Source organism: Canis lupus, chromosome 34, assembly GCF_011100685.1.
Source record: "Canis lupus familiaris isolate Mischka breed German Shepherd chromosome 34, alternate assembly UU_Cfam_GSD_1.0, whole genome shotgun sequence".
NCBI lineage: Eukaryota > Metazoa > Chordata > Mammalia > Carnivora > Canidae > Canis > Canis lupus.
In genome coordinates, this window is record NC_049255.1 from 41,156,890 (window position 1) to 41,170,807 (window position 13,918).

General features: G+C 53.7%; 3 long non-coding RNA genes across 6 annotated transcripts in view; 1 reads left to right on the forward strand and 2 right to left on the reverse strand.

Moving 5' to 3' along the window:
- LOC111093857 overlaps positions 1 to 2,766 on the forward strand; it is a 30,059-nt gene extending 27,293 nt beyond the window's left edge. For all 3 annotated transcript variants that reach the window (XR_005384043.1, XR_005384042.1, XR_005384041.1), the window contains one exon: positions 446 to 2,766. This is a non-coding gene — a long non-coding RNA (uncharacterized LOC111093857). The remainder of the gene's footprint in view (positions 1 to 445) is intronic.
- On the reverse strand, positions 1,617 to 11,834 carry LOC119867536. 2 transcript variants are annotated; one of them, XR_005384056.1, is made up of 5 exons: positions 11,595 to 11,834; positions 10,888 to 10,958; positions 4,446 to 4,596; positions 3,735 to 3,983; positions 1,617 to 2,696 (listed from the first exon to the last, which is right to left on the reverse strand). It is a non-coding gene; the product is annotated as an uncharacterized LOC119867536 (long non-coding RNA). The 2 variants fall into 2 exon arrangements; XR_005384055.1 differs by lacking the exons at positions 1,617 to 2,696; positions 3,735 to 3,983; positions 4,446 to 4,596 and adding an exon at positions 9,664 to 9,975.
- Positions 11,830 to 13,878, reverse strand: LOC111093843. The gene is made up of 3 exons (XR_005384050.1): positions 13,454 to 13,878; positions 12,236 to 13,358; positions 11,830 to 11,909 (listed from the first exon to the last, which is right to left on the reverse strand). It is a non-coding gene; the product is annotated as an uncharacterized LOC111093843 (long non-coding RNA).
- Between the last annotated feature and the right edge of the window lie 40 nt (positions 13,879 to 13,918).

The following is a 13,918-nucleotide window of genomic DNA, read 5'->3' on the forward strand; positions in this document are numbered from 1 at the left end:
AATTCCGGACCCCTTCCTTCCTGAGCTGAAAAATATCGAGAATCAGGCAGCGACCTTTATTTTGCCATTTGAATGGATGTACTGTTATTTCATAATAGAATGTTTATGTGCTTTTTTACATCAGAAATGTGCTTCATTATTTGGTAGTTTTCTGACTCCTGGATGACATAGTGGCTCTTCAGCTGGTGAAGACTGATTATCTCTGGTTTATAACACTGGAGCTTAATTAATTTACATATTCCTTATGGGGTTTGGAGAAGAAAATTCTTAAAAGTTAATGGGCTAGTTTTATATTTAGTCAATATATCTTTAGTACAACTCTGGGCAACAACATTTCATGTCACACAGCTTCAGTGCAATAATAATAGTAAAAGGGAGGTTGTTGATGGCTTGAACCAAAGCTTACATTCTGGCTCCAAGCTCTTTCTTTCTGTCTCTTTCTAAGGAGCCCGATCTTCCCGGATGGAGGGATTTCGGAGGCCCGGACGAAGGGGAGGTGGAAGGTAAAGGTACCAGGAACGCAGGTGACCAGGATGTGACTGGGAAGTTGGTCATTGGTCTTTGGCCTGTGTTCACATTTCTGCTTTGCGGCTTTGTAAGGCTGTTTGACCTCGAGCAGCCAGAACCCCTGGTGTCACCGCTTTCAGATGCGTAAAGCAGGGATCACTGTTCCTCATGAGGGAGTCGCTGCGCCCAAGGCAGGAAGGAGCTCAGTAGCCACTACGGGGAGCTGCTTGCGTAGGAGGCCTAGACCCTGGCTCTCCACGTGAGGGCCCGCGGCCTGCTGCGGCTCAGGGAGGCCTAAGGGGCTGGCCCGGGCCGCCACCGGCTTAGGCTGTCCCATGAGCTCATGGCGCAGGCTGCGCTTACCGGGGTCACAGGGGGAAATGACGTGCATTGTAAATCCCAGGATTTAGGCAGGGGTCATTCATTTTTCACGTCGATGTGTATCATATTGAGCACGCAGTGGCCTCGTCATCAGCACGTATTGATTTAATGTGACTGGAATGTGCAAGGCAGAGCTTCTCTCCCCCGACTGCGAGTCAGGGCTGGTTCTCGAGCAGCGCGTCCGCACGGTGGAGAATATGACATCTGGAAAGGGAACAAGCAATGGGTCTTCCCGAGAGCAAGTGAGAAATGGGATATTCTTACAAACCCCGTGCTGTTATACAAAGAAAAAAAGTAAACCCAGTAAACATCTTATTAACTCAACCAACACTAATTTGAACTAGAAGTCTGATGCAAATTGAGCTGTATTTACTTGGGCGACACGAAGCCTCTTCAAGAGGACCAAGCATGTACTACCACTTTCGAAGCAATTATTTTTCATACAAAGATGCCTGGGTCCCCTGGGCGGCTCAGTCGTGGTGTCCAACTCTTGATTTCAGCTCGGGTCATGATCCTGAGGTCCTGGGATCGAGCATCGTGTGGGGCTCACCGCCCAGAGCGAGTCTGCTTGTCCCTCTCCCTGCTTCTGTGCTTTCTCAACCCCTCTCTCAATACATACATACATAAATAAAGGAATGAATAAGTAAATAAATCTTAAGGGAAAAAATGGCTACTTGAACATCATTTTTATTTATCTCTACTTGGCAACACTCACCTGAGCTAATTTGCATTAGTGGAAGCAGAAAGTTATAAACTGGATTTATATGCTGGATTTTTAAAATCCTAAAAATCTTGTTCACCTGGCTTTCATTTTTTTTTCTGTTAAAAAGGGACAGAGCCTAAAAACAATATATTTTTGATCTGCTGATGAGTAAAAACAAAGCTACAGACATCTGTAGGGTAAAGCCAACTGATTGAGCAGACGCCAGGCGATTTTTCAGGTTTTTGTAAAGATGACTTTGATAAACTTTATCAGTTTTTTTCTGGTTAGCTGGAGTGATAGGTTTGTAGATAAACTGTAATTCAGATGCTCATTCGTACTTTAATAAAACCTCTTGGTATGTTATGATTGTCTTCTTGAGAATTGATTTCCTTACCGTGAAACAGTGAGCACTTCCTGTTTTAGGTCAAATTTTAGCTGCCTTGAAACAATTTATTAGGAACATTTTGGTTCTTCTAGGCAGAGGAAGGGAATGAATAATTAAACACACACGCAGATACAGAAGGCAATAGAGAAAACAGAGGAACAGGGTAAATATGGAACAACACTGGGGTCCCCTGTTCTTGAAATATAAGAAAACGACATTCTAGGTTTGAGTGTGGTTTTGAAGGAGCTCAATCAAAGATCGCCCTTATCCTACTTAGCCCGTAATCATTTGTTTTGGCTTGCTGATCGCATTGCCACACGCAGGCCCGAGGGTTTACTGAAAGAAAGGGATTTCCAGGAAAGGTGACCTCACCACAGAGGCAAGGAGGCCAGGAAGGACTTCAGGGCTGGGGCGCTGCGTTCACACAGGGGTTCCTGTAGGGACCTTCTTGTTGTGTCAATAGGGCGGCCTTGCACCCGACTGGAAGCAATGAACAAAGGCAGGGGACCGTGGCTGAGTCCTGTTCACTGCAACCTTTGGACAAAGCAGTTCATTCTCAAGGCCTTGATGCACGACGTGGCAGTTGGACTTAACAGGTGCCTGTTTCCCGCTCGATGATACGATCCTGGGTGACTAGGCCATCAGCGGGCCCATCTCTGCTGCAAGATGGGAGCTCAGCCCTGCACCGTGGTCTGCAGGCTGGCCCTCTGGCTCTTAACCCTGGGTCGGAGAAGAGAGGAGACGATAAGTAGGGAGGCTTCCTAAGAGCTCAGCCCTCTAAAGTACTTAAGAGGATTTTTCTTTGACCTGCTTGCATAATTGTATCTGGTAAAAAATAAATTTTTCTTATTATTAAGACTTTATTAGAGAGAACACAAGTAGGGGGGAAGGGGCAGAGGGAGAGAGACAAGCAGACCCTGTGCTGAGCACAGAGCCCGACACCGGGCTCGATCCCAGGACCCCGGAATCAGGACCTGAGCCGAATGCACATGCTCAACTGACTGAGCCACCCAGGTGTCCCAAATTTCTTTATTATTAATAAAAACAGCATCTACTGAGAGCTTCCAATGAACCAGGCCAGAGGCTATGGATTTCATATGCATTCTCTCAGTTGGTTCCCATGATGACCTTTTAAAAGAGAGGCCCGCATTATTCTCATTTATATACAGATACATTTGGGGGACTCGAGATGCAGAGTAATCAGTGGGTCCCTGGACCCGTAATGCAGAACTCGGGGTCAAGCTCGGTCTATCCTCAGAGCCTGGGCTAGTAACCACTTCCCGATGCCGTCTTTTAAAGTCTCACGCTCCAACAGGGTGCACGTTAAATAAATATAGGGACAATCACCCGGTGGGATTTCACCCCTGGGCCAGTAGAAGGATTCTGTGCGCAGCAAAGAACAGGCCCCCGTGAAGTGAAAAAAGAGAGTGATGGAACAGGATCCCTCTGCCCCAGTAGGCCCTGGAGAAACACGAGGCACCTGCACGGGCACAGGGAGATGTTTTCATTCACTGGGGGGTAGGATGGTGGGCGATCACTTTGGTTTTTCCCTCTTCGCCTCGGTATCCCGTTCATGTGGTGTTTGTAATGTGACACAAAATAAATAATACTTAAAAAAAAAAACAAAACAAAACCCAAGGGAATGGATTTCTTGATCGATGCATTTCTCGTAAGAATTTGCGAGAGCGGAGACCTTAGGTACCTGTGGCAGCTGCCACGGCGCCCTGTGCCGGGGAGGGGCTCGTTCCTGCCGCTCACCTTCCCCGCTGCCCTGCTCTGTATGTGTAAGAAAAGGGGACGCGGCGTTTGGATGACAGCCTGGGCCTCGGGTACTCCCTGTGCAAGCAGCATGGATATTTCTGACTGTCCTTTTGATTCTAGTTGAAGCTGCTTGCCACAGGCATCTCTTAGCAGATTGCTTTGTGATTTATGCAGGTCTAGAGGAGACCAAGGATCATTTATCTTCAAACCAGGAAAGAGATGAAAGCAGCTCGGTAGTAAAATTTCCTGTGGAGTTAGATGAGAGCATCAAAGGGAAAAAATGTCATTGTTTCATGAAAAACTAGGAAACGTGAGTCAGTTTCTAATGTCACAGATATTTTCCTGTGAAGAGTTCACGTTAAAAAAAAAAAAAAAAAAATCTCTCCAAAAGGATAAAAACAACCAGAGCAGTGAATTAGGGTGATTCAAAAGCGACGACTTCAAAACATGGCCTTTTGCAGAAGGTTAAAAGGAAAATAAAGGAGAAAGGGCGGCAGGGGGGAGGGGGGTGGGGATCTTCAGCCGACTCGAGCCATTTGTAATTATTTTTCCCACGATTAAATCTCATTTTCTGCCCTTGCTCCAATATCGGAGCACTATTCTCACTTTAAGAGGAAAAAACCCCTGTTTCCCAGAAGGGATACTCGTGTGGCTGCGCATCCTTTGTTCTCTCCTGTGCCTCTCCCCTCGTGCTCCCTGGCTCCGCACCCCTGACAGCCTCTGGAAAAATGAGGCAGCCCCAACTGCTCGGTGCTCGCTGCTGATTTGTCCGGTGCTCCCCGTGTTTGGCACGCTGTAAGGGTCCTGCTCCTTTGAAGTGTGTTCCACAGATTCGGAGATATTTAAAACACTGTGAGGCCTGGAGACCAAAAAAAAAAAAAAAAAAAAAAATTGTTGTGATCGGGACATTTGTCACCGTGCATAGGAATATCAGCTTCCCACCAGACAGAAGGGATATTATAGGTTTCTCCCCGGCTACTGTACATGCCATAAGTAAGACAACGATGCATGAAGCTGAACCGGCTGCCAAAAATAGATCACGGAGAAAAATTTCTCCCATGACAATTGGCTGTGATCCTAGGGGTTTTCCCTTTTACTCTGAAACCTTGAATAGTATTTCTTTTCTCTCTTTTTATGTTTCTCCCCTCCCTCCCTTCCATTTCTTCCATCTTTCTCTTTCTTTCTTTTTCTTTCTTTCTTTCTTTCTTTCTTTCTTTCTTTCTTTCTTTCTTTTTCTTTCTTCTTTCTTCTTTTTCTCTTTCTCTTTCTCCCTTCTCTTTTTCTTTCTTTCCCTTCTTCCTTCCTTCCTTAATAAACACACCATGATTTTTGTCTTGAAATCCCTAGCAAATGAGATCACAAAACTGAAGTGTGGATTTAGTGGGGTTAATCTCGAGGGATACCCAGTGCATCAGCTTCCTCAGACCTCCATCCCCGACTCAGAAGGGCCTGGCAGCCTTGGGTGATGTCATTTCAGTCCTGGGCTGTTGTCATTGCTCAAGAACTATTATTAAACAATCGGGAAGAGAAGGGAGTCCGTCCCAGTGAACATGCTTTAGGCAGAGATCGGGTTATCCCGCAACCAGAGGTTCGTAGGTGAATGCCGAACAGCGCAGTGCAAAACTCCAAACATTCTGCAGCTCGTCAAGACTGTCGATATTGTTGGGCACCTACACCGTGCTGTCTGCACAACTGTCGTCCATAAGTACATGGAGGGGCTAGAGGTTGACGCCACCTGGAGTTGTCCAATCTAAGGTAGAAATATCAGAGTTTGGGAACATTACAGCAAGGGGGCTCTGGCAACCGATGGAACTGGCCTAGAATCTTAATTTTGATGCTTACTACACGTTAACGTTGAGTGAGTGACAGCGTCTTTTTAGGCTCAGATTGCTCGTTTGGAAGACCTTCACCCCTGCCCTGGAGGAGCTGTCATCTGCACTATCTCATTGGCTCTCTTTTCCTGTCAGTGACCTTCCTTTGCATTTATACTTGGTTTTCCCCCAAGATCATGGGAGTCCATGTCTGTATTCTCGGAGGGCCTCCCATGGATGAAAAGATGAGATGAGATCTAGGAGACAGGTGGTCTTCAGTAGTTTTATTCATTTATTATTATTTTTTTAATTTAAATTCAATTTGCCAACATATAGTGCATTATTCGTTTCAGATGTAGAGTTTAGTAAGTCATCAGTTGGGTATAACACCCAGCGCTCATCACACCACGTGCCCTCCTTGATGTCCGTCACCCAGTTGCCCCATCCCCTGACCCACCAACCCTCAGTATCCCAGAGTTGAGAGTCTCTCATGGTTTGTCTTTCTCTCTGATTTTCCCCCACTTTGTTTTCCCTCCTTCAAATGAGTGCAGCGTGTGGAGCCGGTCAAGAGGCGGGGCTAGGGTGGGAGGGGGTCTATTGTGCCGCTCTCCCTGTGTCACAAACCCAGGTGTGCCTGGAGAAAAGGTTAAGGAATGGGAATTTCTGGATACAGTGGGAGGTTGAAGATGTAAAGGTAAGAAGAGGGAAGTAAGGGGATTAGGAAAGGCACCAGGGAAAGTTTCCCTTCACTGTGTGGGCCCCCTTTAAGGAATAGATGTATTTTCTGGATTCTGGTTTATTGGAAAATAGAACGCATTACGAACGTGAGAGCCTCCTACAGTCACACTTGAAAGTCACAGGAAATGATGGGTTGGCGAGTAGAAGTTCCTGGCGATTAAGGAGAGGGGTCTTCAAGTCCCGGACCGTACAGAGTAACTCACCTCACAGATTTGGGTGCTCCGGGCTCTATTCCAGGTATGCATCCACAGCTTTTTATTTTTAGCCATGAACTATTTTCTCCCGGGAAAATTGCAACTGAGGATGAGACTGTGGACCTCTCAGGCGGGACTGAGCCTGGTGGGCGCTACCCGCAAGGGAGGCTGAGCCCGGCACCTGGATCCTCTTAGCAATTTCCCCTGGGAGCCACCTTGTTGAGAAACTGGCTGCACGTAACAGCTGAAGGGGATCTTCAAATTCGGGGAATTCAGAGAAGCTGCTGCCTGGGCAGGAGGGAGTAACAGGCGCTGGCGTTGCTCTACTGCCTAGGATGAAGGCGCCCTTTTGGAGACTTGAGGATGAGGTGAGGAAGGCCGGGATGCTGCGAGGTGGGAATGGCGCAGAGGGCTGGCTGGTTGCCGGCTGCCCGCAGGGTTTCCAGGCCCTGGAGCTGGGTGGACCCGCTGGTCACCCTGAGCGCAGAAATGGGCCCGGGAGCGTGGGGTGGGGGCGGCAGGGGCGTCTGCAGGGCAGCTCGTGGAAAGAAGCCGCTGGACAGCGAGGAGATCGTGGGGCTCGGCCGCGGGCCCTCGACATGGACCCGGGTCCTGATGGGCGCTGGGGGGGGGGGGTGCTGCGTTCCCGCGGGGCGAGGGTGCAGGGAGTGCAGCCCCACGGCTCCCACCCCCCGGAGTCGCCCCTGGCGCAGCAGCCGGGCTGCAAGACCAAGACCAGTGTGGGCGCCAGGGGGAGGCCCGGGGTTCGCCTCCGCGAGGGGCTAAAGCGGTGGGAGATGAGATGGCCGCGCGGGTGCACAGGGGTAGAGGGGCACAGGGGTAGAGGGGCGCGGGTGCACGGGGGCACAGGTGCACGGGGGTACGGGTGCACAGGGGTGCGGGTGCACGGGGGCGCAGGTGCACGGGGGTACAGGTACACGGAGGTGCCAGTGCACAGGGGTACGGGTGCATGGGGGTGCAGGTGCACGGGGGTACAGGTGCACGGGGGTACGGGTGCACAGGGGGTGCGGGTGCACGGGGGCGCAGGTGCACGGGGGTACAGGTACACGGAGGTGCCAGTGCACAGGGGTACAGGTGCACGGGGGCGCAGGTGCACGGGGGCGCAGGTGCACCGGGGTACGGGTGCACGGAGGTGCCAGTGCACAGGGGTACAGGTGCGGGGGTACAGGGCACGGGCGCGCGCCTTCTCAGCGTGCCTCGAAGCTGCTGGAAGCGGCTGCGGTTGCGCTCACCGCCCACGGGTGCGTAGAACTCCGCGAAGGAACTCGGGGCTGGGGAGAGGACACCGGGTGCGGCCGCGGCGCGGGGGCTGCGGGTGCAGCAGGTGCATCCGAGGGGGCGGCAGGCGGAGGGCCCCCGGGCTCCCTCCGACAGCGGGGGGTGGGGAGGGTTGCAGGGCGGAGCTATCGAGAAACCGGGGCCCCGGGGGCCGGCAGCGGCACGAAAGCCTCGGCGCGGGGACACTGGGGCTGGGACCGCAGGGGCTGCCGCCCACCCACGCGGGCCGTGGCCAGGTGCGGGTCACAGGTGCGCGAGCCGTGGAGGCCTGGTCGCCCAGCTGGGGGGGAGGATGGGGCTGGGGCGGTGCCGAGGGCTGGGGCAGCGCGGAGGGTCGGGGGCCCTGTGGGGTGCAGAGGTCCGCTTAGGGGAGGCCGTTCAGGGGGACCCCGGGGGCGCAGCGGTTGGCCCAGGGCGTGACCCCGGGTCTCGGGATCAGTCCCGCGTGGGGCTCCCTGCATGGGGCCTGCTTCTCCCCCTGCCTGGGTCTCTCTGTGTCTCTCTGTGTGTCTGTCTCTATCATCTATCTATCATCTATCTATCTCGACAAATTTATTCTATCACGAATAAATAAAAATAAATCTTAAAAAAAAAGGCATTGAACTAGGTAGGAAGGAGGAGGAAGGAAGGAGGGTCACAGTGCATCATGGAGGAGCTGGCAGGTCAGCTGAAGGGCAAGGAGGGGGAGGCGATGCCAGGCCTGGAGCAGGAGTGGGCGGAGGCGGGCTGGGGCCTGCTCCCCCTGCTGGGGGGCAGACGAGTCTGGGGATCCCCGGTTGGCAGCCTGCACCCGGTGTGTGTGCTTAGAGACCTGGAGTTAGGAGCCCGTGGATCCCGAGCACCAGGGGGAGGGTAGCTGCGAGGAGGGGCCACAGAAGGACTCCGCTCCTGCGCCCTCCCTCACAGCCGGGGCCCTGAGGAGGCAGAGGCCTCTGCTGGGTCTCTGTGTAAGGCCGTGCGAGACCCTCCCGCTCTGCAGGAAACCATGTGTGTGGAGATGATTCCACGCAGGTGTCGGGCACCCTGCGTGGCAGCCTGCGACCCACCGACCGGGGGTCATTCTGCAGGAGGTAAACGCCCAGGTGGAGACCCTGCGAGGCCTGCGGTTAGCGTGGAGGGCCGAAGCTCACATGGAGGGGCGTCCTGCGAGTGACAGCCGGCCCAGGGGCCTGGGTGCAGCTGTGGCTCGGAGATGTGGGGGACCCCCCGGGTGAGGCTGCAGCCCAGAGACCCCAGGACTCTGGGTGTGGCTGCAGCCTGGAGACCCTGGGGGCCCCCCAGGTGTGGATGCAGCCCAGAGACATAGGGGGCCCCAGGTGTGGCTGTGGCCCAGAGATGCAGCGGGGGGCCCCCCAGGTGAGGCTGCGGCCCAGAGATCCCAGGGCCTCCCTAGGTGCGGCTGTGGCCCAAAGACCCCAGGCCCCCCTCCCTGCATGCAGCTGTGGCCCAGAGACCCCTGGGGCTGTGTGTGGATGCGGCCAGCATAGCCGCGGAAGGCCCCTGGATCCTGAAGTCCAGCTGGAGGCTACGCGCTCTTTCCCAGAGGAGGGAGGTGCTGAGGCCTGGACCCCGGCTACAGTCCCAGGGCGCTGGTAGGGGCTTGGGCCGAGGGGAGCACCCGGGTGTCCCGACTAGTCCCTGGGCCTTCTCATCACCGTGAATGTCATCAGCCGTGACCGTGCACTTGGGGATCATCCCGGTTCTTGCTGAGGGTGCAGACTTCGGTGCCAGTGGGACCATCTGAGGTGTAGTCTGGTCACTTGTCATCTGCGCCGGTCACTCCACCTCCTCGTTTCATATTCTCTGTATTTGTACAACAGGGACAATGGGGTCTTTTTTTTTTTTTTTTTTTTTTTAGCGGCTGTAGTTAGAGATCTAGGTATATAAACTAATAGCACAGGCATTTTTTTTTCTTTTGATGAAAAAGAACTAATTGGAGGGTCCAGGGATACTGTTCAGGCGGGGAAGCACTTTGTGGGGTGCTCTGCTCGGCACCGGGGCGGCTTCTCCGTGTACCGACAGAGCCTGCCGCCCGGTGCATAGGAGGTGCTCCGTAAATACTCAAAATGAAGCGCCGTTCTGCTTTAATGCGATGCCAGGGGCTCGGGCAGGGTTTGCTGGCCACGGCCCTCGAGTGTGGAAATTTCAACGTGGTGTTGGGGGGAGCTGGCTTGTTTACATCAGCAGCAGGGGCGACTGCAAGGAGAGAGGCACTTTTATTTCCCTTGTGGGCCGGCAGTTCATTTTGCTGTAGCAGCTGCTAATGGAAAATAATAAAACCCATTTTCGTCAGGCAGTATCTGGAACACTTACAGGTCAATTCAATGCTCAAAACAGATTGTTACAGAGCATATTACTTCGTCATCAACATCCACTCTGGTCAGGGGGTTTTTACCACTGGAAATTGAACTTACAGGTCATAGTCTGTTAGGATTCCTGAATATCCTCAAATTCTTATGAGTTAGTGGAAGCCCATGGCCGATTATTATAAACGAACACGCATAATCTTTCCATTTGTTAAAATCGCCAAGGTAGCAAATTAAGCTGTGGAAGAACTGAACTGGAGCAGCTGCAAAAATATGACTTCACTAATATGAAACCTATGTTCCGCCTATTAATTGAGGACCGCGGTCCCCTTCCCATAATAAATCCCGTCCTGTAACAGCGCCGGGAGCTAACGTCCGCACCACCTTTTACGGCGTGGAAACTGGCGCAGGAGGTGAGATTGCAGGTGTGTTTCTGTGCGCTGCTCTTCCCACGGGCACGTGTGCGTGTGTCGGGGCCGTGGTGTCCAGACACGGAGGTCAGTGAAGGCAGCTGGGGGCTTCAGACGCGAGCCCCGCCGGGGCGGCGGCCTGGCCTGGTGCAGAGCAATCCACCCCGGGCTGCGGGGCCAAGCTTGCCGTTGGCGGACGTAGGTCATGGGCATGTCCCTCTGGGTTTCTGTTTCCTCCTCCGCAACGCGAGGATTTTGGATTAGACGTTCCCTAGGGACGTTTTTCTGTATACTTGAAAAAATCATTCTCGCTGTTCTCTTATTATACAAAATTAATATAGATTCACGGTAAACTCCCCAAAAAAAGAGAAGCAAAAAAGAGTAAAACTCACGTGTGATGCTATAATCCAGGGATACATATGGTTAGCATTTTGAGGTCCATTCTTCCAGCCTTTATGTTCACCTATATATAGATTTAAACACACACACAAAAAATGGGACCCTCCTATACATGCATCATTTGCTACCCACTCCCCCCCCCCCCCCCCACCGCTTAACCACAGTGTGGGCCTCTCTATCATGATGTTTAAAAACGGGATCCCCCCAAAAAAAAATAAATAAATAAAAAAAAAAAATAAAAAAAAACGGGATCCCATTGTATGAGTAGGCCACCAAGTTCTTTAATTTGGTATTGTACCAAAATAATTTGGTATTTTTCAATCTTCCTTGGTACCAATTGGTACCAATACCAACCAAGGAAGTACCAATAATTTGGTATTTTTCAATCTCTCGCGATTTTTTATAGTCGTTAGAATGAAAATAATCCTCATGACTGAATCTGTGAATATTTCCAAGTTCTCAGATTAGTGTAAATAGCCCAAAGCAGAGCCGCAAGGTCAAAAGCTACGCGTGTTTGTTAGTTGTTGGATGCGTGTCAGGATTCACGACACGCTTAGGTTCTCGGCTGCGCCTGGCCCTCGGGGCCGGTGAGGCGGGCCGGGCCCGGGGTCCTGAGCTCGACCCTCCCCGGCGGCCAGCGCCCAGTGTGCGGCAGGAGGGCGGCCTATGCGGGCGGCCCGAGCCTCCGGGAAGGACGAACCTGCGCGAGCAGCCTCCAGCTTCCTCCGGGGCAGAGCAGCACAGAAACGGGGGACAATCGGGGTTCGTTTGTCCACAAAATTTCCAGCTGATTCTCCAGGACCCTTCCTGCCCTAACGGCTCTATTCGACTGGTCCCCCCGGTCGCTGGGCACCCGAGCTCTTAGCGCCGGGAGGCTTTGGCAGAGGCCCCGGGCTCGGGAGCGGCCGGTCGCGGGCCCTGCTGAGCAGAGGCCGCTGGAGGCCACGGCGCCGCTGGCCGAGCCGGGGGTCGGGAGAGCCCTCGGGCGGGGGTTCGCCTCGACTCCCATCAGCACCTGAGAGAGAACATCGCAAGTTAGCTGAGCAAATAGGGTCACAGGTATCGACTCCTGTAATCAGCCCCCGGGAAGGCCGGGGATTTGAGATTCTCGCTTCTTTTTTTCCCCTCCCTTCTGTTTTCTTTGTCTGTGGGTTGGCTTCCTGCTCTCAGAATTCTCTAAGTTGGTGGTTGGAATTAGGGGGCCTAGATGCTGGTATTTAAATCTCTAAAGTCTTAAATTCGGAGGAGAAAAAGCGTCTCTCCTATCCTTAGGATTGAAAGAATCCCAAGCGGCACCCTGATTGGCCCGGCTGGGGTGGAGGGACCTCATGACCCGCGCACCTGTAGTCAGGGGTTGGGGCTCTTGCCCTCAGGAAAAAGGGTCCTTTTCGGAGGATCTGAACTCGGACTCCCAGAAACAGGGTAGATTGGTGGTTACCAGAGGTGGAGGCTGGTGGGACGGGGACTCTGGTCAAAGGGTACAAACTCCCAGTTATACGAGAAACAACGTAGGACCTGGTGACGCTGGGGTTGATCTTGTAGAATTGAGAGTCACTAAAGTTTTAAACGTTCTCACTGCGACCGTGCAAAGCGGCAGCCGTGCAAGGTGAAGGATGCGCTCATCTTACCGTGGGAAGACTCCTATGTGTGTGACCAGCTGTTAACTGTGCACCCGAAGCTTACGCAGGGTCGTGCCAACCTCGGAGCTGCAGCAAAGGACCAGGGGTGAGAGGTGGCGCGCACTGCGGGGGGTGGGGCCTGCGGCGGCCGCTCTAACGGGGGCGCCAGCCGCGGGGGCTCCACTAGGCCAACGGAGGGAACACACCACGGAGTGAAAGGGCGCGAGTGAGAATGGAACGGGGAGTTGCCTCTTTCCTCGCCGTGACCTTGCGGCAACTATTTCATCTTCATCAGATCTCACAGGTGCGGGTGAGGAAAGCGAAGAGGTTAAATTAAGCCCCGCCGAGACCCTAATAGGATTCTAGCACAGGTAATGCGATTCTTGTAAAGCCGCGACCCAACAGCTCAGGCTCCAGCAATGTCCTGGTGTTCAAACAAACAAACAAACAAACAAACAAACAAACAAACAATAAAACAACGCACTAACGTAGAACAAAACTAGATTCAGAATTGAATGTCTTTCCCTGGGTTTCCAGAGGTTGTGAGGACGCCCCCCCCCCGCCACCTTCCTGCCCCTGACTTGCTCATCGGGGTGCTGCGGCCTGTTGGCTGGTGCCCCCGGGCCTCGTCTCCCCTCCCCAGCCTGGCCCCGCAGCGCAGAACCCAAGTTCCCGTGGCCTCCTGGGCCGGGAAGCCGGGCTGGAATCCGTTTGAAGGGCGGGTTGGGAGGCGCTGACGCTCGGCCTTGGTCACTCGGTCACTCGGTCACTTGTCTGCGAGCCCGCCCAGCGCACCTGTGACCCTGGCGCCTCTCGGCAGCTCATGTGTGTTCCATCCCGTCCCCCTGGAGTAACAGAAGCAGAGGGTGGCCCCCCAGGCCCAGCCTTCCCGACCTCTGCTGCCCTACAGCCCCCTGGTCCCCGACGCTCCCTGAAATACCGGGGTTAGGGTCAGAGGCTGCTTCTCTCCTTGCTCCCTGAGGCGGGCCTGTGCCGGGGAGCCCTTGCCCCGCTCCGTCTGTGGACGGCTGCTCCCCCGAGGGCCCCGTGGACCTGGCCACTTCCCCTGACGCTTCCCTGAGGGTCTGGCTGTCCCGTGGGCCTGTCGGTAGCGCCAATGACCGCGGCGTGGCTTGGGGGCGCGGGGGCCAATTCCAGGAACCGAGCTTCTCCCGAGCGGGGACCACGCCTTAGTCGCCCGCTATCCCCCCGGTGCCGGCACCGCTTCTGCCGCCCAGCTGCTCCCTCGGCGGCTTTTTAAATGAATAAAAAGTCGTTTATTCAGGGGCACCTGGGGGGCTCGGTGGCTCGAGCAGGTGACTCTTGATTTTTGGCTCAGGTCACGATCTCAGGGTTGTGAGATCAAGCCCCACTTTGGGCTCCAAGCTGAGCATGCGTGGCCTGC